Source organism: Bos indicus, chromosome 2 (genome assembly GCF_029378745.1).
Source record: "Bos indicus isolate NIAB-ARS_2022 breed Sahiwal x Tharparkar chromosome 2, NIAB-ARS_B.indTharparkar_mat_pri_1.0, whole genome shotgun sequence".
In the NCBI taxonomy this organism is placed as follows: Eukaryota; Metazoa; Chordata; class Mammalia; order Artiodactyla; family Bovidae; genus Bos; species Bos indicus.
The window spans coordinates 28,287,259-28,312,145 of NC_091761.1; the positions used below are offsets into that span (position 1 = coordinate 28,287,259).

General features: G+C 40.5%; 1 protein-coding gene across 3 annotated transcripts in view; it reads right to left on the reverse strand.

The window, feature by feature from the left end:
* B3GALT1 (beta-1,3-galactosyltransferase 1) overlaps positions 1-24,887 on the reverse strand; it is a 619,500-nt gene that overhangs the window by 8,944 nt on the left and 585,669 nt on the right. For 2 of the 3 annotated variants that reach the window (XM_070799117.1, XM_070799119.1), the window contains one exon: positions 1-24,887. This exon is cut by the window's right edge and continues 18,347 nt beyond it. The exons of the other annotated variant lie outside the window; for it this stretch is intronic. The gene's annotated coding sequence lies outside the window, so the exon portion shown is untranslated. 3 annotated transcript variants of the gene reach the window in all.

The window sequence follows — 24,887 nt, forward strand, 5'->3', positions numbered from 1 at the left end:
AAACACACACACTGAAAGAATCACTCTTTCTATTGACTTTTTGTTTTTTTCAGACAAGAACAGAAGTAGGCACAGTGCTACATCTCGGTCCCCCATAAAAGAGAGGCTTTGAAATGGGAAAAGAAATCAGCCAGAATCTAAGGAGTAGCCAAGGATACTGTGGACCCACAGCAAGGGGTGCTCAAAAATGTCCTTTTTGCTCATAACCAAACAGATTTCCCAGGTGGTCAAGCAAGCACAGAGATATGCCTCTGGACCAGAAAGAGTAATATAAGTAAAGAGAGGAGAGAGTAGCCTGGTGCATTGAAGTCTAAAGGGTAATTTCCTGTATGTTGGATGAAGTTGTTGGTAACAGGCCAGATGCTCTTGTTTTACTCCTTGAGTAACTTGCTCTGTAGTTTTCTGTGTCTCAGTGGCCTTGGGTGTAAAATAAGGGCAAAAATAGCATCTGCTTTGCTTCCAAATCCATTATAGGTATTGAATTGCTGGGGAGAGAATGCTAGGCAAGCAGATGATATTGGGATACAAACAGCACGTTCCAATGGGGCGAGGGGCTTCTGTCAGTCCATGGGTTCAGGATTTGGGATCCAAGCACATGTATTGATCGATTCTTCTAAATACGTAGGATTGCCTGTAAAGATTTTCCTGCTAGAGAACTCTATTTTCTTCCTGGAAAACTCAAGGCTGAAAGTCCGCTGAAAAGTTAAGAAAATTCATCAGCTTAATAGTTCTGGGGAAGGAGTGAGTGGAATCCTCCAGACAGCAGAATCCTCCAGAGAGCTCCTTCAGTTTTACAAAATTGAAACAAAACAAAACAAAGCAAATCCCTGTTTAACAGACACCTTAATGGTATAAGTAAAATAGCAAGTGGCACAGATAATATTTGTTACTCCTTTTAAGCATCCTTCCTTCGTGGCTCCGATGGTACAGAATCTGCCTGCAATGCAAGAGACCTGGATTCAATCCCTGAGTCGGGAGGATCCTCTGGAGAAGAGAACGGCTACCCACTCCAGTACTCTTGCCTGGAAAATCCCATGGATAGAGGAGCCTGGTGGGCTACAGTCCCTGGGGTCACAGAGAGTTGGACATGACTGAGCAAAGAGTCGGACACGACTGAGCTACTAAACTGAACTGAACTGAACTGAGTGACTAACACAGACTATAAGGACTGACTACACATTAACTTATCATCCATTAAATGCAAATCCCTCCATGTAGAAACATTTAAGTACAATATTTAAAAGATTCCCACCCACCCCCACCCCGGGGCCTTTCTGTATCACAGGTTACCTTCATTCACAGAACTTCTGTAACCATCCACCTTCACGTTTCAGGAAGTTAATGGGGCAGAATTTTCAATTTGAGAGGCACATGTTTCTCCTAGAAATTGCATCTTGGATAGTCTGTTATTTTGAATAACTTATTGTTTTTAAGTCTCTGAATTTGTGAAAAGTTCTGTTGTATAGCTAGAGGTCAGTCCTAATAACAAGTGGGTAGTGTCCCTTGGGTGATGTATGCATGGTTTGGGTGCCACGTTCATGTCCTCCATCATAGTTCAAGCAGGCACAAGTCAACTCTGACTTCCTAAACCTCAGTTAGCACTGAGCTGGTTTCACAATTATTTTAGCTGCCCTGCACCCACGGGTAAGCTGCTAAGTCACTTCAGTCGTGTCCGACTCTGTGCGACCCCATGGACTGCAGCCTACCAGGCTCCTCCATCCATGGAATTTTCCAGGCAACAGTACTGGAGTGGGGTGCCATTGCCACAGGTAAGGGGTCCCAGCAAATGGCCTGCTTTCATGTCCTCTGTCTTAAGGAATATAACAGCTCCTTGACTGGCTCAGCAGAGATGCACTGAACACCTGCTGATGCCAGGCTCTGTTTTCTAAGATGGTAAGATGGATGGAGAGCTTACTTTCTAGGAGAGGTAGGCAGATATTAAACACGAAAAAATACGTTCAGATAGAGATACATGCTGTGATACAAATAAAGTGATGCGGCAGGGGATGGAGACTGAACAGCGCTGCAAGGGGACAGGGCTACTTTGGTTAAACTGGTCAGTCTCTAAGAGGGGGACAGTGGAGTTGAGAATAGAAGGTCTCAAGTATTTCTGATTTAGTTCTTGAGTCTTTTACTAAGTTTTTGTTTCTTTGCTTGGCTCTTTGGGATAAATGCTTTCTTAGGAACATCTTTTTGGTTTTTGATCTCTGCCCTTCTCTTGTTTTTTGGCTTCATGTTCCTCAGCTATGGCCTTTCCACACACTCTTGCAAATGTCCTACATGCCTAGAGATGTAGGTTAGCTACTGTATTCATTGGCTAGGGATTCTGTGACAAATAAACACAGAGTAGGAACTTAAATGAGGTACGTTTATTGCTTCACAGTCCTAAAGGCTGGAAGTCTGAACAGATGTTGGCTGGGTTCACTTCTTCCAAGGGCTCTGAGAGAAAATCTGTCCCATGGCTCTCTCCTAGCTTTGGGCATATTGTTGGCCATCTTCGGTGCCCCAGGGTTGTAAATGCATCACCCAGATCTTTGCCTTCACCTTTCCTTGGCGTTCTGCTTGTTTGTGTCTCTGTGTCCAAATTTCTCCTTTTTATAAGGATTGTCTGTGCTCATACTCAGTCGTGTCTTGGCAACCCTTTGGACTGTAGCCCACTAGGCTCCTCTATCCATGAGATTCTCCAGGCAAGGACACTGGAGTGGGTTGCCATTTCCTCATGCAGGGGATCTTCCTGACCCAGGGATTGAACCTGTGTCTCCTGCATTGCAGGCGGATTCTTTACCCACTGAGCCATCAGGGAAGCCTCTTTATAAGGACACTAGTCGTATTTAATTAGGGCTCACCCTCATGACTTCATTTAAAAACCCTGTTTCCAAACAAGGTCACCTTCTGAGGCACTGGGCTAGGACTTCAGTGTGTCTATTTGAAGAGACTTAATCCCATTCATAAGTACTTTCCTGGGTAGCAAGAAAATGAAATATTTTGCTCCACAAGAATTCACTACTCCACACATTTTATTTTCTTGATTTAAGCACAGAAATTCTTGGGTTTTGGTAAATTAACTTTGAAAGGATGAACGATTTGTAACTGTTACAGCATTCAAAGGACGATGGAACATGCGTGTGTAATGGGACACAAACTTTGGTTTGCTTCTACATTAGAAACAAAGCTAGCTCAGATTATATGTTAAGAGCACGTGAAGAATATGACACAATTTGTTTATCTTACTTAAGCAGCCTTTTGTTCCTGCCACTTCTCTTTCCCTGGAACCTTCCTTAAAAACTAATTAGTTGAGAAAGCTAAGTCAGGGCTGTGGCGAATTTTCCAAAAGCTTGGGGGCCAACAGTTCTTGAAATACTGATCTGGCTTCTAGAAAATAAGGACAATTCTCCAGTGTCACCTCAAATTAACAGCATTTTTATTCTTCAGAACAAATTTTGAATATTTAGAGGCCATGGAGGAGTACAAAAATGGTCTTAATGTTAAAATCTACATAGTAACTTTAAATTCATGGTGCAGAAAGATAAACCGGTTGAAAAGAAAAAAAGCCCACTTGTAATTAGTTAAAATAGAGGAATGAAAACAAGACAAATTCAGAGAGAGAGAGAGAAGGCTAAATACTAGTGCTTATAAAATGCTCTTGAAATGAATGCAAAGCTGGCTGTACAATGCATCACGGTAGTGAGTAGGTAAGAGATTCGTTCTGAAAAGTGTTTTGATCTCAGATAACTTTGCTCACAGCCAGTGAATCAGTGAAATCAAAGAATCTTCGCTCTGTGGGGAAATTCAAGAATTCAGACCGCAACAGAACTAATTGATAAACGAGCCCCAAAAGCCAGAGAGTCGACTCAGCTGCATTAATTTAGCGAATGGTTATCTTGATGCCATGCTCCCTCCCTTCCTCTCGTTCTTATAATTATGCTCTAAATAAGCACAGGAGAGGAAGAAATAAAGCACTATTAACACCAGATAATGGTCCTTGAAGGCAGAATTTCATAAACCATTATGTTATACAGCTTGCTAACTTATTATCTTTCCAAATCACAGAGGGCTGGCTTTCTCTCCTGGCCTTTTCTCTCAAGTAAGCCTCCTTGGCCGTGGAAGGCAGCATAGCCATACAAGCTGAAATCCCTGAACACTCGTAGTAACTGTAACTGTTCTGACTCTTCTGCCTCAGGAAGACAAAGAGCTAATTTGTTCCTTAAAAAAAAAATTAATTATGAAGGCTTTCAAGGAGACCCCATAATTAAACTTAGCCAACAGATCATTTGCAACGAGGATGTGGCAGAAAGCAAAAGGTAATATTCATCATGACTTGGCAGTTGAAAATCATTTCTCTCTCAAATCTGGAAGAAATTATTTGAACCTTTCTTTCTTCAGTTCAATATACCTTGAAATTTATTGCAAAGGGCCTTTATAAATCCCTGCACTGAGAAGAATGGGGCCAGCTTGAAAGAGGAGTACTTGGGATGAGGGTGCCTTTGTGTGGGCTTAGGGCTCTTGCTATTCTGAAAGCTATACTCTATTTCACTGCAGAGAAAGTACACTTCAAATTAGAAGGGAAGATTATAGCTTTCTTCAAATCAATGTGTTGCCCTAGTTCTAGAATTCAGGAAAATTTTAAACATTGCTACAATCCTCTCAGGGAAAAATGAAAATGAGGATATCTCATTATTTTAAATAAATGCTTGGCTTTCCTTTGCAGTGATGGATATTCTGTCTCGACTGCCTCATATGAGACACATTTTTAAAGATGGGCAGAGCGATCACTTATTTAATCACAGGAGCCTGGGAGGCCGGTAATGCGGTTGGGCCTCAGATAGGGCGTCTCTACTGGGAGAGGAAACGCTGGGATGTTTTATTACAGATTTGGAAGAGCACACGAGGAAAGACATCCTGCTAATATAAACAGCAGCTGGGAGAATTTAAAAATGATGAGCTATGTGATACCAAAAAGAGTTTTCACTTGGCCCATTATTTTGGGGGGAAGCTGACAAAAATGGGTATTTTTAGAAGCTAGAAAGATGTTAGTGTATTGCCATCTAAAATTTACAAAGTCTAAAGAGCAATATTTCTTAGATAGCTCATGACAGAGAGACGATATTATTTTAGGTCATATTTCAAAGAAAGATATAAGTACCATAGCCACTGATAGTATGTGGATGAGAATTTGCAATTTTTATTTTCCTTTCCCCCCTTTTCTAAACTGAATGCCCCTTTATGCCATATCACTTCACTGGAATACATAATAGCCCCACATAATCTCATGTAGACGCCGTCAATGGAGATTATTCTCCAGGCAGTCAGTCTTACGGCGCTAGAGGTGCTGGATTCGACTCCCAGGTTTTAGTCATTGCTTCTGAACTCAGTGCATCTCTCTGCCTTGTTTCCTCATCTGTTCAGTGAGAATGATAATATCTGAATATTCTTTTCAGGGTCAGTGTTAAGGATCAAATTTCAAAAATTATTTGAAAGTAATTTGTAAGCTGAAGACTGCTACATGAATTACAAGTATCATCACTGTTAATATAAACATGATAAAGACGAATCCTGAGAGGACTGTCTAGAAAAGGTTTCCTGAGCAATGATCGGTCAGTGCATCTTGAGTATGTGGTGCAAAACCAATTTTCTTACTTGGCTGTTGCCCTCAAAAGCTTGGTGTTTCCAGATGATTCTTTTCATAAGAAGTTTCAATGTCATTTTATAATACCTACATTAAAAAGGTCTTGCACTTTTGAAAAAAAAAGAGAGGGAGAGGAAGTTTGCAAGTTGGAGGGAATGTCATTATCGGTATTACTATTGGCACTAATGTGAGATAGAATTAAATGTTATCAAATAGGACTTGAGAATATGAAAAATCTACCAGATTTTACTAGCCCTTTGAGTAGCATTTACATAGCCATAATTAATATTCTATGTACATGAAGATAGGCTGAAATGACTATGTCGTGATTCTTTTCCAGATGCTTAAGACAAAGTCAATACAAAATTCATGATTTTTTTCTTTATTGGGTTGTCAAGGTTTTTACTAGAACTTAATGGAAAGATGAAGAAGGTCTATACAGTCAGTCAAAACAAGACCCAGAGCTGACTGTGGCTCAGATCATGAGCTCCTTATTGCAAAACTCAGTCTTAAATAGGAAAAACCACTAGGCCATTCAGGTATGACCTAGATCAAATCCCTTATGATCATACAGTGGAGGTGATGAATAGATTCAAGGGATTAGAAACGGTAGAGAGTGCCTGAAGAACTATGGACAGAGGTTTGTAACATTGTATAGGAGGCGGTGACCAAATCATCCCCAAGAAAAAGAAAAATAAGACAGCAAAGTGGTTGTCTGGGAAGGCTTTACTAATAGCTGAGAAAAGCAGAGAAGTGAAAGGCAGGGGAGAAAGGGAAAGATATACCCAGCTAACTGCGGAGATACAGAGATTAGCAAGGAGAAAAGAACAATGCAAACAAATAGAGAAAAATAACAGAATGGAAAGACTAGAGATCTCCTCAAGAAAACTGCAGATATCAAGGGAATAATTCAGGCAAGGATGGGCACAATAAAGGACAGAAATGGTATGGACCTAACCGAAGCAGAAGAGATCAAGAAGAGGTGGCAAGAATACACAGAAGAACTATACAAAAAAGATCTTCATGATCCCGATAATCACGATGGTGTGGTTACTCACCTACAGCCAGACATCCTAGAGTGTGAAGTCAAATGGGCCTTAGGAAGCATTACAATGAACAAAGCTAGTGGAGGTGATAGAATTCCAGCTGAGCTATTAGAATTCTTAAAGATGATACTGTGAAAGTGCTGCAGTCAGTGTCAGCAAATTTGGAAAACTCAGCAGTGGCCACAGAACTGGAAAAGGTCAGTTTTCATTCCAATTCCAAAGAAGTTCAATGCCAAAGAATGCTTCAACTACTGCACGACTGTACTCATTTCACATGCTAGCAAGGTAATCTCAAAATCCTTCAAATTGGGCTTCAGCAGTAGGTGAACTGAGAACTTCCAGATGTACAAGCTGGGTTTCGAAGAGGCAGAGAAAACGGAGATCAAATTGCCAATATCCGTTGGATCATGGAGAAAGTAAGGTAGAAAAATACCGAGCTCTGCTTCATTGATTACGTGAAAGCCTCTGTGTGGATCACAATAAACTTTGGACAGTTCTTAAAGAGATGAGTGTACTAGACCATCTTGCCTGTCTCCTGAGAAACCTCTATGGAGGTCAAGAAACAACAGTTAGAACCAGATATGGAGCAATGGACGGCTCCAAATTGGGAAAGGAGTACGTCAAGGCTGTATACTGTCACCCTGCTTATTTAACTTCTATGTAGAGTACATCATGCAGAATGCCAGGCTAGATGAGCCGGCCACAAACTGAAAATATCAACAACCTCAGATACGGGCTTCCCTGGTGTCTCAGATGGTAAAGAATCTGCAGCTGCATTGCCTGCATTGCAGGCAGCTGCAATGCAGGAGACCCAGGTTCAATCCCAGGGTCAGGTCGAGAAGATCCCCTGGAGAAGGGAATGGCAGCCCACTCCAGTATTCTTGCCTGGAGAATTCCATGGACAGAGGAGCCTGGCAGGCTACAGTCCATGCTTTCAGATATGTAGATGCTATCATTCTAATAGCAGAAAGTGAAGAGGAACTAAAGAGCCTTTTGATAAAGGTGAAAAAGGAGAGTGACAAAGCTGGTTTAAAACTCAACACTGAAAAAACTAAGATCATGGCTTGTGGTCCCATTACTTCATGGCAAATACAAGGAGGAAAAGTGGAAGCAGTGACAGATTTTATTTTCTTTGGCTCCAAAATCACTGCAAATGATGACTGCAGCCATGAAATTAACAGATGCTTGCTCCTTGGAAGGAAAGCTATGACAAATCTTGACAGCATATTAAGAAGCAGAGACATCACTTTGCTGACAAAGGTTTGTACGGTCAAAGCTATGGTTTTTCCAGTAGTCATGTGAGAACTGGATCATAAAGAAGGCTAAGTGCTGAAGAATTAACTGATGCTTTTGAACTGTGGTATTGGAGAAGACTCTTGAGAGTCCCTTGGACTGCAGGGAGATCAAACCAGTCAATCCTAAAGGAAATCAACCCTGAATATTCAGTGGAAGGGCTGATGCTGAATCTGAAGCTCCAATATTTTGACCATCTGATGTGAATAGCCAACTCATTGGAAAAGACCTTGATGCTAGGAGAGATGGAAGGTAAAAGGAGAAAGGGGTAGCAGAGGATGAAATGGTTAGATAGCATCACCAACTCAATGGACATTAATTTGAGCAAACTCCAGGAGATAGTGGAGGACAGAGGAGACTAGCGTGCTACAGTACATGCGGTTGCAAAGAGTTGGACACAACTTAGCAACTGAAAAACAACACTGGAAATGTACTATTACACAGTAAGTCATCACTGTGACACAACTAAGAGACAACCAGTTTTCATCATCAAAATCAGCTTTATGAATTGTTCCATCGTCACCCAAAGGAACCTCTGGGTGACAATGATGCTTTTTTTTGGCAGAGTAGCTTTTTAACTATGTGCTTCAGTCCCTGGGTTGGGAAGATTCCCTGGAGAAGGGAACAGCTACCCACTCCAGTATTCTGGCCTGGAGAATTCCATGGACTGTGTAGTCCATAGGGTTGCAGAGTGTTGGACATGATTGACTTTCACTTCTGTTTCTGAAATCCTGTTTTGTGTACAATATTCTTATTGTTTAATTTAGTTTTGTCTGCATTGGGTCTTCGATGCTGTGAGCTTGCTTTCTCTAGTCCCGGCAAGTGGGAGTTATTCTCTAGTTGCTTCTCATTACCGTGGTTTCCCTTGCGGAGAATGGGCTCTAGAGTGTGTGGGCTCAGGTTGAGGTGCGCAGGCCTCGTCGCTCTGCAGCCTGTGGGATCTTCCTGGGACAGGATCAAACCTGTGTCCCCTGCATTGGCAGGCAGACTCCCAACTACTGGACTACCAGGGAAGCCCTATAATATTCTTAATTTAGTACCGACTGGCCAATCAGATCGAAGTGCTGATGTTTCTTTCATTCTCCTTCTCAGTCAACTGCCTTGGTCCTTCACAGTCCTTGCCTCTGCCAATCCTCAGCCTTGCTTCTCACAGTTCGTTCACCAAACCCTTGCTCAGCTTCATCCTCACCAGACACTCTTTTATGCCTGAGATTTCCATTTCTACACATTTTCTTCTGTTTACAAGTTCCTTTTCGCTGAAGATTCTTATTTCCCCAACGGTTAGACACCCAGCCTGCTGATATTCATTCTACTGCCCTGTTGATCTCTTCACCACAATCAGCCTTACCTACATAGCTCTACAATCTGTTTGACTCCTCTAGTTTGGATTCCATAGGCAGGGTTTAGAATATTTATCTTCCCCATGGGCTTTTGGTTCAGTTCTCACTTGAGTATCATTTCTCTTTTCTCTCTCCCTATTGCATAAATCTCCCACTGTTGCCTGTCATCTTTCTTCTGACTCCTGTGCCTTTAAATATTGTGGGGTAAGGTCTGATTATCAAAGAGACTGAGACAGTTTGTCTCACAGTCGACATGAAAAGATTCTAACTGTAGCTCTGCCATGAAATCTCTTTGGAAACCTACCCCCATCCCCTGGACAACTCTCTCTTAATTTAAAAACTGCATTATCCTGGAACTTCCATGGTGGTCCAGTAGCTAAGACTTTGAGCTCCTAATGCTAGGGAACTGGGTTTGATCCCTGGGTGGGGAACTAGATCCCACATGTTGTAACACAGAAGGTCCTGTATGTCATGGGCAGCCAAATTAAAAAAAAAAAAAAAATAGTGTTTAAAAAAATTTGCATTAATCCTCAGTGATTGGAAATCCTGACACTAGTCCATGTTTTCTCAGCCCATTTGGTGAAGGACTCTTCCAGATTTGGTGTTTTCAGCCTCTCCATTCCCACTGGCTCCTCTTTTGTTTTCAGAAGTGCTTATCTGCCTTTGCTTAAAAAAATGACAAGAGTGAGAGCAAAACCTTCTCCGACATCACATTAAATTAGCAGTACATTTTTCTCCTTCATGTCATATCCAGAGCCCCTAAATGAGTGCTCTTGCCTGTTTTCCTCGATTTCCTCATCTGTTCAAGTCTTGCAATTTATCAGCATGCCCGGTGCCGCCCTCCCCGCTCTCAGCTGCCTTTGACATTCTTGGTCCCTCTCTACTTTCAGCTTTTGTCTCGGCTTCCTTCTTATTCATTCCTTCCTTCTCGCTGCTCAGCTTTCTGGTGGTCCTCTGTGTTTTTTCCTCTGCACCTCTCCTCTGTCTGCTCTTTACACTCTGCAAACCAGTCCCTGGGCCTCCCTTTAGTCTCCTCAGCATGGGGAGCTCATTCGTTTGAGAAAAGGCTTCTGCTGTCAACCTTCCAGGAGTGCTCTCACCAGAAAGGTGAACCAACTTTATCTGTCTTCCCATTTTCAGAACTGTTTTATTTGTAGCAAAGCAGGGAGACATGTGCTTTCCATCTGCCTTTTGCTTCCCCCTACCCCCACTGAAGACAATTTATTTCAGAATGTAAGTGTCCGAGTCCAAGTTCTTAAACAGGGAAGTCTGTACCACAGACAAACTCAACAGGCTAGGATAGGTTTTGCTAATGACAACAAGAAGTAAAAAATGATTCTGTGCTTCCTGTCCACCTACATATATGAGAGGTTTTACTTTTCATTATATTTGAGATGTCAGGCTGTTTCTGAAACTGTTAAAATGTTGTAAAGTCCTACTCAAAGCGTGTTTTTACTTGGCCCATTAAAGATGACTTTTCATGAAATTCTGAGGCTATTTTTTGTTTAAGGACTGCATTTTAATAGTCATTTTTTCAGTAAGTCATAGACAGATGGCACCGGCGACTTTTCTAAGAGATTTCAAGCTATTTGCTTTCCTTTTCCTTTATTATATAATTTGAAAACCCATCAGACAGTTTGAAAGTTTTACAAAAGTAGGATTTAGGAAAGGTCTTTACGTATAATTGGAAACAGTCATTTGTGAGAGAAAATAGTCTTGGAAAAAAATTTCACTTGCCATTGAACATTATGTTTCTTCAGTCAAAACTAATACCATTTTCATGAGTGGGTAGATTCTCAGAGCACATCATTATTAAGATTTGTTAAATCAAAATTATCACTTTAAGTAATTATTTTGAAATAACATTTTAAACAGTAGTCATTGCTTAGCAGTTTCTAGGACTATACTAAGTGCTTTACAAATAACTATTTGTTCATCTAGTTGACGTATTTAGAAGACACACCATTGCTTCCCCACCTCTACTCACATCATGTTCTCTACAGTTTACATAAAACCTTCCTAACAATTTTCAGTAGCGAAGACTCCATGCTTCCCATGCAGGGAGCCTGGGTTCAATCGTAGGTCAGGAAGCTAGATTTCACTTGCTACAACAAAGACTTCACATGCTGCAACTAAGGATCCATGTGCCACAAGTAAGATCTGGCACACATAAATCAATGAATATTTTTTTAAAAAAAGAAATGGGTATTCTTGTTCCTATCTTATACAAGAGGAAAAAGACCCAAAGAGATTAAGCTTGCTCCACCAGCATCTTATAGCTAGTGATTAAACCTGGATTTAAACACAAGTCTATTAAACTGTCATGTGGGGGTCCATACAGTGTATTCTGCATTTTACTTTTTACATGGTAGTCAGATTTTAAAAGTTTGTTTTCATATTTTCTGTAATATAAAAATTATCCATGGACTAATGTGAGAAATAGGGAAAACTGATTCAGAAGTGCTACAAATCTTAACATGGCTTTAAGGGTTTTTCTGGCCCTGAGATCCTTAATTTTATAATGTAGATGTGTAGTTATTATTTTTTTTAATGAGAACTGGAGAAAGGATGAAGGACTCATCCCCATTTACAAGGCTACTCCCTTTACAATATTTAGATATCTAGAAAACTAAACCAATAACGATGCTTAGAGCGCATGCAATTCAATGTCAAAAGGAAATAGTTGCTCTTAAGGGATATTTTAATTAAGCTCTGAAGGCCAGATGAGCTACTTACTCATCTCTACCATAACGAAGCAGTCATTTTTATCTCATGGAGAGTGTAAGATCTGGCATCTGAAGCTCTGTTACTTACTAGCTATATGACTATAATCAAGTCAAGTCTCCACTTACGGCAGATTTGGTAGATTAGCTAACTGATTTCCCATTCCAATCCCCCTTTAGCTTTTCTTCCAGGAAATAGGTCATCTGTAATAGAAGATGAAGTCCAGACTACATTTCCCAGGTCCCTTTACAACTAGGAAAAACGCATATGACTTAAACTCCACCAATCAGAAGCCTCTGGGCAAGACAAAGCTGCAGGAGTGAGCACCATAAGATGGCAACTGCTTTCTAGTTATTTGGATTGACTGGAAAGCACATGGAGTGACAAAGTTGTTTCTTCTGGATCACTGTGATGGAATTTCCTCCAAATGTGAACATCGTAGGAGTGGGCAGAGGCAGGGGCAGCCTTGCTGCATCCCCTAAAAGCGCTCCAAATAACTGTCAGGCACTGTATGGGCTGTGTTGTTCATGCCCTGCTGTCTGGCTGGTTAGGAGCCAAACCTGAGTCTTGCCCTCCCGGAGATTCCATGAACTACCTAATACTCTTTGACGAGTTCCCTTCTTTTTAACCTGGTTAGAGTGGACTCTGTTGTCCGTTACAAAGAACTCCAGACATCATTCAACTTCTTTAAGTATAAAATGAGATAATGATAATCTAATTTTGATTAGAGGTACATGGTTGTGAGATACGGTAAGCTTTAAAATGGCATATACATTTTAATTTCTGTTATTATTAATTGTTGGCCACTCACGTTTTGCTGGAGAGAACTACCAACCACCACAAAATAAATCAGTCCCTGCTGTATTCATCTGGAGAAATGCTACAGAGCTTTGCCCATGTGAGGTGCAGCCTTTTGAATTAAGGAATATATTTGAAAACTCTATTTTCCCTCTCTATGCTGTCTAAGAATGTATAGTATGTGTCTTTGTGGACTAGATGTCACCTGGCCCTCTTATTGTGATATTGCTTAGGAAAAAATATCCTGGATGACAACTGATTATTTCTTTATTTCTCTTGTGCCCCTTTCTCCAGGGTCAATTCACAAAACTACACAGCCTTCATTTAAAAACAGGACTCCAAAAATGTACTGTCAAAAATTGCTGAAAATTCATTTGGGTCTTTTTTTGTGATGTGTTAATTTTACTTATATAATTATACATGGCATCATACATGTGTCTACTTTCGAGTCTGGAGATGTGCTGACAACTTATTTTCTGTCCTTTTTTTTTTTTTTTTTCTTTCTTTTTTTGGTACTAAAAAGGACCATTGTATTTTTGTTTGCACTTATTCATTATATGTGACAATTCCATGATTAAAATGTATAAATGTTACATTAAGTATACAAATTGAAATGAAAATCCCCTACCTTTAAGGAGCTTATAGCTATATTAATTATAATCTAGAAGAAATAAATAATTAGTTATGCTACCTTAACTGAAATAGTTAACTGTTGATGAGGCTGACTGGGTTAAATTAATGGAAGAGACAACATTTTACTTAGATTAAAATTTTTTTAAATGGACTCTCAATAGAAGAAACACTGGTTGTGGGGCAGAGGCATTCAATGATAAGACGAAAGCACTTGCAAAGAAACAAAGGTGTTAAATTGTTTGGTTTGTTTGGAGAACAGGGAGCTCTCCAGTATGGCACATTCTTGGATTCATGATAGAGTGTAGTTAAAATTAAGAATGCAGAGGAAGTCATTGCTCAGGAGTATATTTCTTCCCCACCATACCTTTTATCATTTCTTCCTCTTCAATATACTTTCCTAACTTCACTGTTTATTGTATTTTAGGTTGACTGTTTCATATGGCTGCTGCTGCTGCTAAGTCGCTTCAGTTGTGTCCAACTCTGTGCGACCCCATAGATGGCAGCCCACAAGGCTCCTCCGTCCCTGGGATTCTCCAGGCAAGAACACTGGAGTGGGTTGCCATCTCCCTCTCCAATGCATGAAAGTGAAAAGGGAAAGTGAGGTCACTCAGTCGTGCCTGACTCTTAGCGACCCCATGGACTGGAGCCCACCAGGCTCCTCTGTCCATGGGATTTTCCAGGCAAGAGTACTGGAGTGGGGTGCCATTGCCTTCTCCGCTGTTTCATATGGAAAACCCCCTTAATCCAAAGACCAGTTTCTTTGATTGTTTTTTAACTGCGTCTCTTTGATAAACTGTAACTTCTATGAGGGCAAAGATTTTATCTGGCTTTATCACTATTTTTATTACTCTCATTATTATCATACTCTCTATCACTATGCCTAAGCATAAAAGCACAGTGCAAGAAATACTATAGTTGATAAGTAAATAACTGCTGAGTAAATGGCTTCTAGACAGCCATAAACAGTAATCTATCAGCCAACAGGAGCATCAACAAGAGCCCTTTGCTGAGGTGTCATAGATAAGTGGACCATATTCAATAGCAAGTATTTATGTGATGTGTAAAGATACAGAAGAAGGTGTTTTGTAGTCTGAGTGTTAACTTTCCCATGGTAGACCTTTTCATTATGCCATTCAAGGCAAATTTTTGCTTCTGACTGAATTCTTGCACTCATGGCTTAGTTATAATGATTCTAGATTAAATTTCTGGATAAAAGATAAAGTTTCTGTAGGTGACAATAAAATATATACAGACAGTAATTCTGCATTAAGAGAAATTCAGGAAACAAAGAATTTGCAGCTTTTCTGGGTGAATATTTTGCAAAGTTTTCCACAAGTTGTCAACTGTCAAATCCTTGAATTATTCTTTCTGGAATGTCTTTCTGAACTGATTTTTTATAAATTATCTGGCTTGCTGTGGTGGTGGGTCATTTGTGATTACATCTATCTTGTTCAGTTACAGCAGTAACATGTGTAAATTGGATCTCTAAGGAGTGATAAAGTGATGCAAATAGTGCTTTTCACCTTGGGTTACCATAGCCACAGTCATTATTTGCAATCGCTACTGTGCTGTGTTCTTCTATGAAATCCCTTAACAAGATGCTTCACCTCATGTCACATCCAAGCTACTGATAAGAATATATTCATTGAAAAGTTTGGAGCTGACATCATTACACTGACAAAATTCCCCTTCCACAAAATTATTTTCAGAGCTATTGTTAGGTTGATTTTAATATGCTTGGAAATTCTTGATAGAGACCATATGTTGCCAGATTCAAGAGGATAAGTTTCACTCTGAGTAACAGGAGTGGGGTGAAGAATAACCCTCTAATGACTGGAAGGTTTTCAAGGCATGAAGCACAATAGCAGCAATGTGCTCCCCCGTTCCCTGGGCATATGTCAGTCTCAGAAAACTAGCAAAGAAGCGTTAGTCTCTGGGGAGCTCCAGGGCATGGTTATTGTGGCAGTTGTTAGAAATCAAGATGATTTATTTTCCATTTGGCTCAGAGAGCTAATCGAATAAGTAAATTTCTGCTATGAGTAATGCATTCTCCTAAACGGAGGAGGTTTTTCAAAGTACTGCCTTATAACGAGAGGTATTCCAATATATTACTGTTAGGGTTGCATGATGCTAAAGGGTGGGAAACACTGCGTTAGATGAGGTTATTCAGATTGATTCACTGCAGGACGGCTCACGGCCTTCACTACATTCTATTTCTTTGGGAATCTCAATACAGAGACATAACATGACTCACTGAATTCTGTTATTACTAGGAGCTTCTTGGCACAGTTAGGGATGCTATGGTCTACTGGACAGTTAAGATGCTCCATGACTTCCTTTTTGGCATGGTAAATGTCTATCACCATTTTTTGATACAGTATTTCTTGTTTCTTAGAAAAAAAGTTGTCTATAAAAAGGCAGACTGGTCACAGCCTTTTGGTTACTTTATGGGGTGAACATAATCCTATTAGAATTTCTATTTTTTTTTTTAAATCTTGTTAGCCTAATGCCTTATTACTCTTAATTTTCTTAGCTTTTCTCTTTCTAATAGTGTATTTTAAAGCTTTATTGCTTTGGAGAAAGCTTTTGTTTTCAGAAGCAAAAAAAAAAAAAAAGATGCATACTCAAGACAGAAAATTTAAAGGCTCAAACTAAACAAAAAGAAGAAAATGAAACTCACCCATAATACTATCAAGCAGATATGAGCACTGTTGACAAGCAGATGTAGATCTTTTCTTTATTTGCATTTTACGTATTTTCATTTATAAATATAGAAAGGTGTTATGTGGACATTTTCATATGCTTTTCTCCACTTGGCAAGCAGCAGCAACACTTTTGCATGCTATTACCTGCTCTCACACCACTTCATTTTCAATGACTGCCATATTTCATTTATGAAATCACTTTTCTGCTGTTGGATGTTTAGTCTTAACAAGCTTCCTGTTCTTCCCTAGTTCACTCTGCTAGCATTCACAGAAATTGCAGTGATGTGAATATCAGAACAGATGACAGTGTTCTCAGTTCTTTAAAGCCTTGTCCTAGAAACTTCACATGTCTTAATTGCCATGTCAGAGGATAAGGCACCGACAATGATCTGCCACCTGGAGTCCCTGAAATCATACTCACGGTGCTATTGATGGTCATAACTTCCCAACCTGGCTCATCAATCTTCAATTACAGCTTATTCCCGGGCCACTAATATTTCAGAGGAACAATACAAGCAGTTTATGGGTCAAATCCACAGAAAAGCACTAAGTCAATTCCTGTGGCTCTTGGGATGAGAACTGTATGGATCTAAGGGTCCTTACGATGGTAGCATGAGACAGTTTCCCCTGTTTTGTTTGAAGTCTTCCAGGTTACTTATAACAGAGCTTGATCTGGAATGAATGCCCAAATCACTTATACCATAGATAATACCTTCAGTACCACAGAAACAATTATTCAAAGGCTAAAATCATCATATCCCAGTAGTCTGTTCAGTAAGCCAACTTCAATAGTGATTTGAATTAACTGTTAAGTGCGGGAGACCTGGGTTCAATCCCTAGGTTGGGACAATCCCCTGGAGAAGGGAAAGGCTACCCACCCCAGTATTCTGGTCTGGAGAATTTGATGGACTAACCCAAGTAAGACGGTAGGTGTTGCAAGAGGGCATCAGAGGGCAAACACACTGAAACCATACTCACAGAAAACTAGTCAATCTAATCACACTAGGACCACAGCCTTGTCTAACTCAACGAAACTAAGCCATGCCTGTGGGGCAACCCAAGATGGGCGGGGCATGGAGGAGAGATCTGACAGAATGTGGTCCACTGGAGAAGGGAATGGCAAACCACTTCAGTATTCTTGCCTTGAGAACCCCATGAACAGTATGAAAAGGCAAAATGATAGGATACTGAAAGAGGAACTCCCCAGGTCAGTAGGTGCCCAATATGCTACTGGAGATCAGTGGAGAAATAACTCCAGAAAGAATGAAGGGATGGAGCCAAAGCAAAAAGAATACCCAGCTGTGGATGTGACTGGTGATAGAAGCAAGGTCTGATGCTGTAAAGAGCAATATTGCATTGGAACCTGGGATGTCAGGTCCATGAATCAAGGCAAATTGGAAGTGGTCAAACAGGAGATGGCAAGAGTGAATGTCAACATTCTAGGAATCAGCGAACTGAAATGGACTGGAATGGGTGAATTTAACTCAGATGACCATTATATCTACTACTGCAGGCAGGAATCCCTCAGAAGAAATGGAGTATCCATCATGGTCAACAAAAGAGTCCAAAATGCAGTACTTGGATGCAATATCAAAAATGACAGAATGATCTCTGTTCGTTTCCAAGGCAAACCATTCAATATCAGAGTAATCCAAGTCTATGCCCCAACCAGTAACGCTGACGAAGCTGAAGTTGAACAGTTCTATGAAGACCTACAAGACCTTTTAGAACTAACACCCAACAAAGATGTCCTTTTCATTATAGGGGACTGGAAAGCAAAAGTAGAAAGTCAAGAAACACCTGAAGTAACAGGCAAATTTGGCCTTGGAATACGGAATGAAGCAGGGCAAAGACTAATAGAGTTTTGCCAAGAAAATGCACTGGTCATAACAAACACCCTCTTCCAACAACACAAGAGAAGACTCTATACATGGTCAACACTGAAATCAGATTGATTATATTCTTTGCAGCCAAAGATGGAGAAGCTCTATACAGTCAGCAAAAACAAGACCAGGAGCTGACTGTGGCTCAGATGATGAACTCCTTATTACCAAATTCAGACTTAAATTGAACAAAGTAGGGAAAACCACTAGACCATTCAGGTATGACCTAAATCAAATCCTTTGTGATTATACAGTGGAAGTGAGAAATAGATTTAAGGGCCTAGATCTGATAGATAGAGTGCCTGATGAACTATGGAATGAGGTTCGTGACATTGTACAGGAGTCAGGGATCAAGACCATCCCCATGGAAAAGAAATGCAAAAAAGCAAAATGGCTGCCTGGGGAGACCTTACAAATAGCTGTGAAAAGAAGAGAAGCGAAAAGCAAAGGAGAAAAGGAAAGATATAAACATCTAAATGCAGAGTTCCAAAGAATAGCAAGAAGAGATAAGAAAGCCTTCTTCAGCGACCAATGCAAAGAAATAGAGGAAAGCAACAGAATGGAAAAGACTAGGGATCTCTTCAAGAAAATCAGAGATACCAAAGGAACATTTCATGCAAAGATGGACTCAATAAAGGACAGAAATGGTATGGACCTAACAGAAGCAGAAGATATAAAGAAGAGATGGCAAGAATACACAGAAGAACTGTACAAAAAAGATCTTCACGACCCAGATAATCACAATGGTGTGATCACTCACCTAGAGCCAGACATCCTGGAATGTGAAGTCAAGTGGGACTTAGAAAGCATCACTACGAACAAAGCTAGTGGAGGTGATGGAATTCCAGTTGAGCTATTCCAAGTCCTGAAAGATGATGCTATGAAAGTGCTGCACTCAATATGCCAGCAAATTTGGAAAACTCAGCAGTGGCCACAGGACTGGAAAAGGCCAGTTTTCATTCCAATCCCAAAGAAAGGCAATGCCAAACAATGCTCAAACTACCGCACGATTGCACTCATCTCACACGCTAGTAAAGTAATGCTCAAAATTCTCCAAGCCAGGCTTCAGCAATATGTGAACCGTGAACTTCCTGATGTTCAAGCTGGTTTTAGAAAAGGCAGAGGAACCAGAGATCAAATTGCAAACATCCACTGGATCATGGAAAAAGCAAGAGAGTTCCAGAAAAGCATCTATTTCTGCTTTATTGACTATGCCAAAGCCTTTGACTGTGTGGATCACAATAAACTGTGGAAAATTCTGAAAGAGATGGAATACCAGACCACCTGATCTGCCTCTTGAGAAATCTGTATGCAGGTCAGGAGGCAACAGTTAGAACTGGACATGGAACAACAGACTGGTTCCAAATAGTAATAGGAGTTTGTCAAGGCTGTATATTGTCACCCTGTTTATTTAACTTATATGCAGAGTACATCATGAGAAACGCTGGACTGGAAGAAACACAAACTGGAATCAAGATTGCTGGGAGAAATATCAATAACCTCAGATATGCAGATGACACCACCCTTATGGCAGAAAGTGAAGAGGAACTAAAAAGCCTCTTGACAAAAGTGAAAGTGGAGAGTGAAAAAGTTGGCTTAAAGCTCAACATTCAGAAAACGAAGATCATGGCATCTGGTCCCATCACTTCATGGGAAATAGATGGGGAAACAGTGGAAACAGTGTCAGACTTTATTTTTCTGGGCTCCAAAATCACTACAGATGGTGACTGCAGCCATGAAATTAAAAGACGCTTACTTCTTGGAAGGAAAGTTATGACCAACCTAGATAGCATATTCAAAAGCAGAGACATTACTTTGCCAACAAAGGTCAGTCTAGTCAAGGCTATGGTTTTTCCTGTGGTCATGTATGGATGTGAGAGTTGGACTGTGAAGAAGGCTGAGGGCCGAAGAATTGATGCTTTTGAACTGTGGTGTTGGAGAAGACTTTTGAGAGTCCCTTGGACTGCAAGGAGATCCAACTGGTCCATTCTGAAGGAGATCAGCCCTGGGATTTCTTCGGAAGGAATGATGCTAAAGCTGAAACTCCAGTACTTTGGCCACCTCATGGGAAGAGTTGACTCATTGGAAAAGACTCTGATGCTGGGAGGGATTGGGGGCAGGAGGAGAAGGGGATGACAGAGGATGAGATGGTTGGATGGCATCACCGACTCGATGGATGTGAGTCTGAGTGAACTCTGGGAGTTGGTGATGGACAGGGAGGCCTGGCGTGCTGCGATTCATGGTGTTGCAAAGAGTCGGACACGACTGAGTGACATTCACTGAGAATTCATATCTGTAGACTGACCATATAAGTTCTTGTCAGGAATGCCATGAGGGAGCCCGGTGATTGAATTTCACTGATCTAAATGGAACTCTTATACTATGCATGTTATTTTCGGAGGATAAGATCCTGACTGCCTTTCATCCTATTTTCTCTAAGAAGCACCTTGAAGTAATCTTTCACATAAAGGAGGTCAAATTGGACTAGGAAAAACCTTGGCTCTCTCTACAAGTCAAATGTTGATGAAAAAATGCAGCAACAAACTTTTAGTTTTTAATTCCCAGGATTTTGGAATTTGCCAGTAATTCTGAAAAACATTTGTTAAGGGATTTGTCTCAGGAGGCAGTATTGTGAAATGTTAAAACTACAGATCATATAGTCAGATAACTTGAGTTCAAATTCTGCCATTTACTAGCTGTATCACCATTCTGCAAACATTTCTTCAGCTGGAATATACGAAAAGTGTATCGACACCAGATTCATGAAAATTAAATGAAATAAACATCAGGAAAACACTCAGTATCTGTCTTGGCACACAGAAATGCTTAACAGATACTATTACTAGTTATAATATTGAGAGAAAATTACAAATATATTTAAGTATTTTAATATAATTTATTATCAGTAAGGATGTTATTATTGTCTCTTTTATGTGTGGGTGCTGTGCTAATTCTGGGGGATAAAGCATTAATAACATACTGTCCTCTAAGAAAATAAAGTCTAGAGAGTAGCCACCTGCAGTTTATTTCAATATAGTGTTGTAAGCAATGAAATGAATGGTGTAGAAGTAGGTATAAGATGTGGAGATGCATTGTTCAGTGTAGACAGATATAGGGAAGACCTAGTGGAGTCACAGGGGGCTTCCCAGGTGGCTCAGTGGTAAAGAACCCACCTGCCAATGCAGGAGATGTGGGTTCGATCCTTGGGTCTGGTAGATCCTCTGCGGAAGGAAATGGGAACCTATCTATGGACAGAGAGGAGCCTGGTGGTCTCCAGCCCATGGGGTGGCAAAAGAGTCAGACTTGACTTAGTGACTAAAACAACAATGATGACAAAGTGGAGTCACGTGGCATAAGCGGTGAAATTTTACTTGTGGGGCATCAGCATGAGTCACTGAAATATTTCGTTTGCTGCTTCCCGCTGGAGCTTTCGACCTGGGCTTAAATCACAGGAAATGAAGAGCGCTCAAATATTCTTGTTTTATTTGTTTTAACTCTGAGCTTTCATTGTCTGACAGAAGATGTGAGAAAACAATGCTATTCTCTGTACAAAACAACTTTTGAAATATTATATACCTTTAGATAGCCTAGTACAGGGAATACATCTTAATTCATTTTTTTTTTTTCCAGCTTCTTTAACATGTACCACAAACCACATTCTATTCAAGTGTTTAAAACCCTAGACCAAATCAAGTTAATAGTTTCTGGTGTTTAATTAAGCAAAAACAAGCAAAGAAAAAAAAAGTTATATTTTAAAGGAAACATATTAGGTTAATGAAAATTACTTAAATACATTAGCTGTTCATCCTTATTTCCTGTGGCTTCCCATGTTTTTCTTTCTCCCTGAGATATTCTCTTGGCAGCAAATACAGAATCTCAAGATCTCTACTCACTGTAGACATCTGGATTTCTTATACCTTTGTCAGGGGCATTTTACTCTCCTAATTAGGACTAGGGCTTCAGTGGCTGCGGGCTAAAAATCAAGCCCAGTATAGCTTCTCACACAGTGTGAGGAAAAGGGGGAGGGTGAAATGGGCCTCCAGTCCTCATTAGATGCCTGATGTATTTTATTTGTACATTTTGCAGAAACTGCTTGGCAAGTGTGGCAATGCCACTGTGGCCACATCTGCTAACTGGAGAATGTGAAAGGGTAGTCCTATAAATGCAGGGTCTCTGGGGGATTTGCCAAATTGGAGGTTTAATCCCATTGTCTTTCTAATCCGAAAGGCATAAAAAGACACTGTCTCAAACTGTGGTCTCCTGATACCACTGTGGCTTATAACGATTAAATGTCAGATGTGAATGAACCACAAAAGCCAACCTTGTCTTAAGGATGAAGACCTTGAGTGGATCCATATTGTGTTCTAACCCTGGACAGAGGAGATTGCTGCACAGTAACTTTTTTGAAACGCTTTAAAAAAAAGCTGTTCAAGAAGGTTCTGAGTATTACAAAGGTATAGAGTTGACCCTTGAAAAATTCAAGGGTGAGGGGTGCTAACCCTTGGGTAAAACCCAAAATCAATGTATTGCTATCTCTGCCTCAAAAACAAAGAAAATGTTAAAAACAGTTTGATTCGATGAATCAGGATTCAAACCCTAGTGCTTGTGATTTCAAATATAATGCTCTCTAATTGAATACAAACTTTTCTACACAGTTCAAGATCTGTAAAATGAAAATATACTATATTTGCTGAAAAATACCCACATGTAAGTGAACCCATGCAGTTCAAACCCTTGTTGCTCAAGGCTCAAATGTATTGATATATCAAGTTGCCATTCTTGGTAAATAAATGACAGAATTCAGGTAGTGGCAGAGTTTCTTAACTTGCATAAAAAAAAGATTTCAATGTTGAGTCACTTCATCACTACATTTTATAGGGAGAAAGTCTGTAGAGAGACGAACCACTGTGACTCAAGTAAAAGAACCAGTGGTATCTACAACTAGAACTCAGGTTTCTGACTGTATCAAGAGCCTTCTCATTTTCTAGAAAAGAGACCACATTATGCCTTTCAAGGATGGACAAGTCAGGGTAAGTCAGTCTTCTTCTGTCTTCCTGCCTTACGCACTTCAAAGGATGTTCACTACGAAGATAACATCATTATTCAGACAGGGCTGACTCTCTCTAGAAAAAAAAAAATCTAGGCTTCACCTGAGTGGTATCTATTTGTTTTTAAGTTTTCCACTGTGGGCACAAATGTTTATATGAAAGATCATTACACTTACTAAGTCATTATACAAAATGGCGGCTTCTTGTAGTCTGAGAAGTTATAACGATTGATCCTATGGCCACAAGAACACCATTGCCCTGAAATGATTCCCGCCCTCTCTTTTTTTTTTTTTTCAGTTCTGACCGGTATTAGAGGGTATTTTTGAAATGGTGACCAGCCCAGCACACCCTAATTTGTCTGGCAAAGTTCTCATTTTAGTTAATAATCCACTCTACAATCGAGTTCAGCTCTTCACTGATATAGAAGTCCAACATTGAACTTGTTTTGTTAAAAATTCTGATTTCATCCTTATAGTCTAAATTTCAATGTTGGAAGTAGTCTTAAAAGATGATTTAAGATAATCATCTACCCCAGGGATAAATCACATATTAGATATGAATATATCTTAGGAACTCCAGGAAGACCTTCCAGAATCCCTTGGGGATTTGTACTAAAATCTGATCATGTTCATTTAAAGATGTCATATTTCATGTACAGACTAGCTGTTTCTATAATTCCAGCACGTGTCTTCCAGTTTTACACCAGGACTTCTCTGGGGGAAGGCGGTGTTGTGGGAGAGTCAAATCAATTCTCTTTTAGAGTATTTATATGAGGGTAAATCAGTAACTGTCAGCTTTCCTTTCCCCAGATTAGACATGGTCTTTTCAGTGGTGGGGAGAAAGAAGAGCTTACATCACACATAGCTGTTCCATCATTGCCCAGAATTACTTTTCCATGAGCAAATCAGGAAATAGCTCCTTTTGGGTAGCAGTGTTCTTCTGACTCATTGGTATTGAAACATCTGCAGTATCTTTCTAAATGTAGTGTGTGTGTGTGTGTGTGTGTGTGTGTGTGTGTGCGTGCGCGTGCGCGCCCCCGCACGTGCCACTCTTAGTCACGTACAACTCTTTGCAACCCCATGGACTATAGCCTACCAGGTGCCTCTGTCCACAGGATTTTCCAGGCAGGAACACTGGAGTGGATTGCCCTTTCCTTCTCCAGGGGTTCTTCCTGACCCAGGGATCAACCCCGCATAATTTAAGGACCTGGATTTCCTTGGGAGCTTCTCTGTATGATCTACAACAGTCACTGGCACCTCTGTTCTTGCTTTTGTGAAATTAATTTCCAAGTCTGGGAGTTTTGAGCTCACCACCTTGCAAGGAGAGATGGCCACTGCCATGCAGTTTAGGCTCTGAGCTGCAGGCTTGGAGAAAGCTGTACTTCACAAGGACAAAGAAGCCAAGGAGGGGAAGGGGGGCATGTTTATTTTCACTTTTCTCAGACAACAGTGGGAATGAATCTAGACTCTGGCAGGAGACCATTAGGTGCCAAACTGCCACTGTCATTTGCATAATGTGTAATCTAAGGTGTTGATTCATCTCAGATAGACAGGCATGTTCAATGAGGGGAGGTGCAATTACCCATCACTCCTCTGTCTGCCCTTTAAGAAACCAATCACATTGCTTCTCTCCATCAATTCCACAGAGGCAAGGACCTTTCTGCGCCACTGAACTTGCTTCCTGTCTCTACTGAGCACACTGACTAATGCTGCTAGCTGTTTCCTGCGGCTGCCTCTGATGCCGTGAGTGCTCTGCTGCTCCCATGCAAACGAAAGGAACAAAACCGTCATT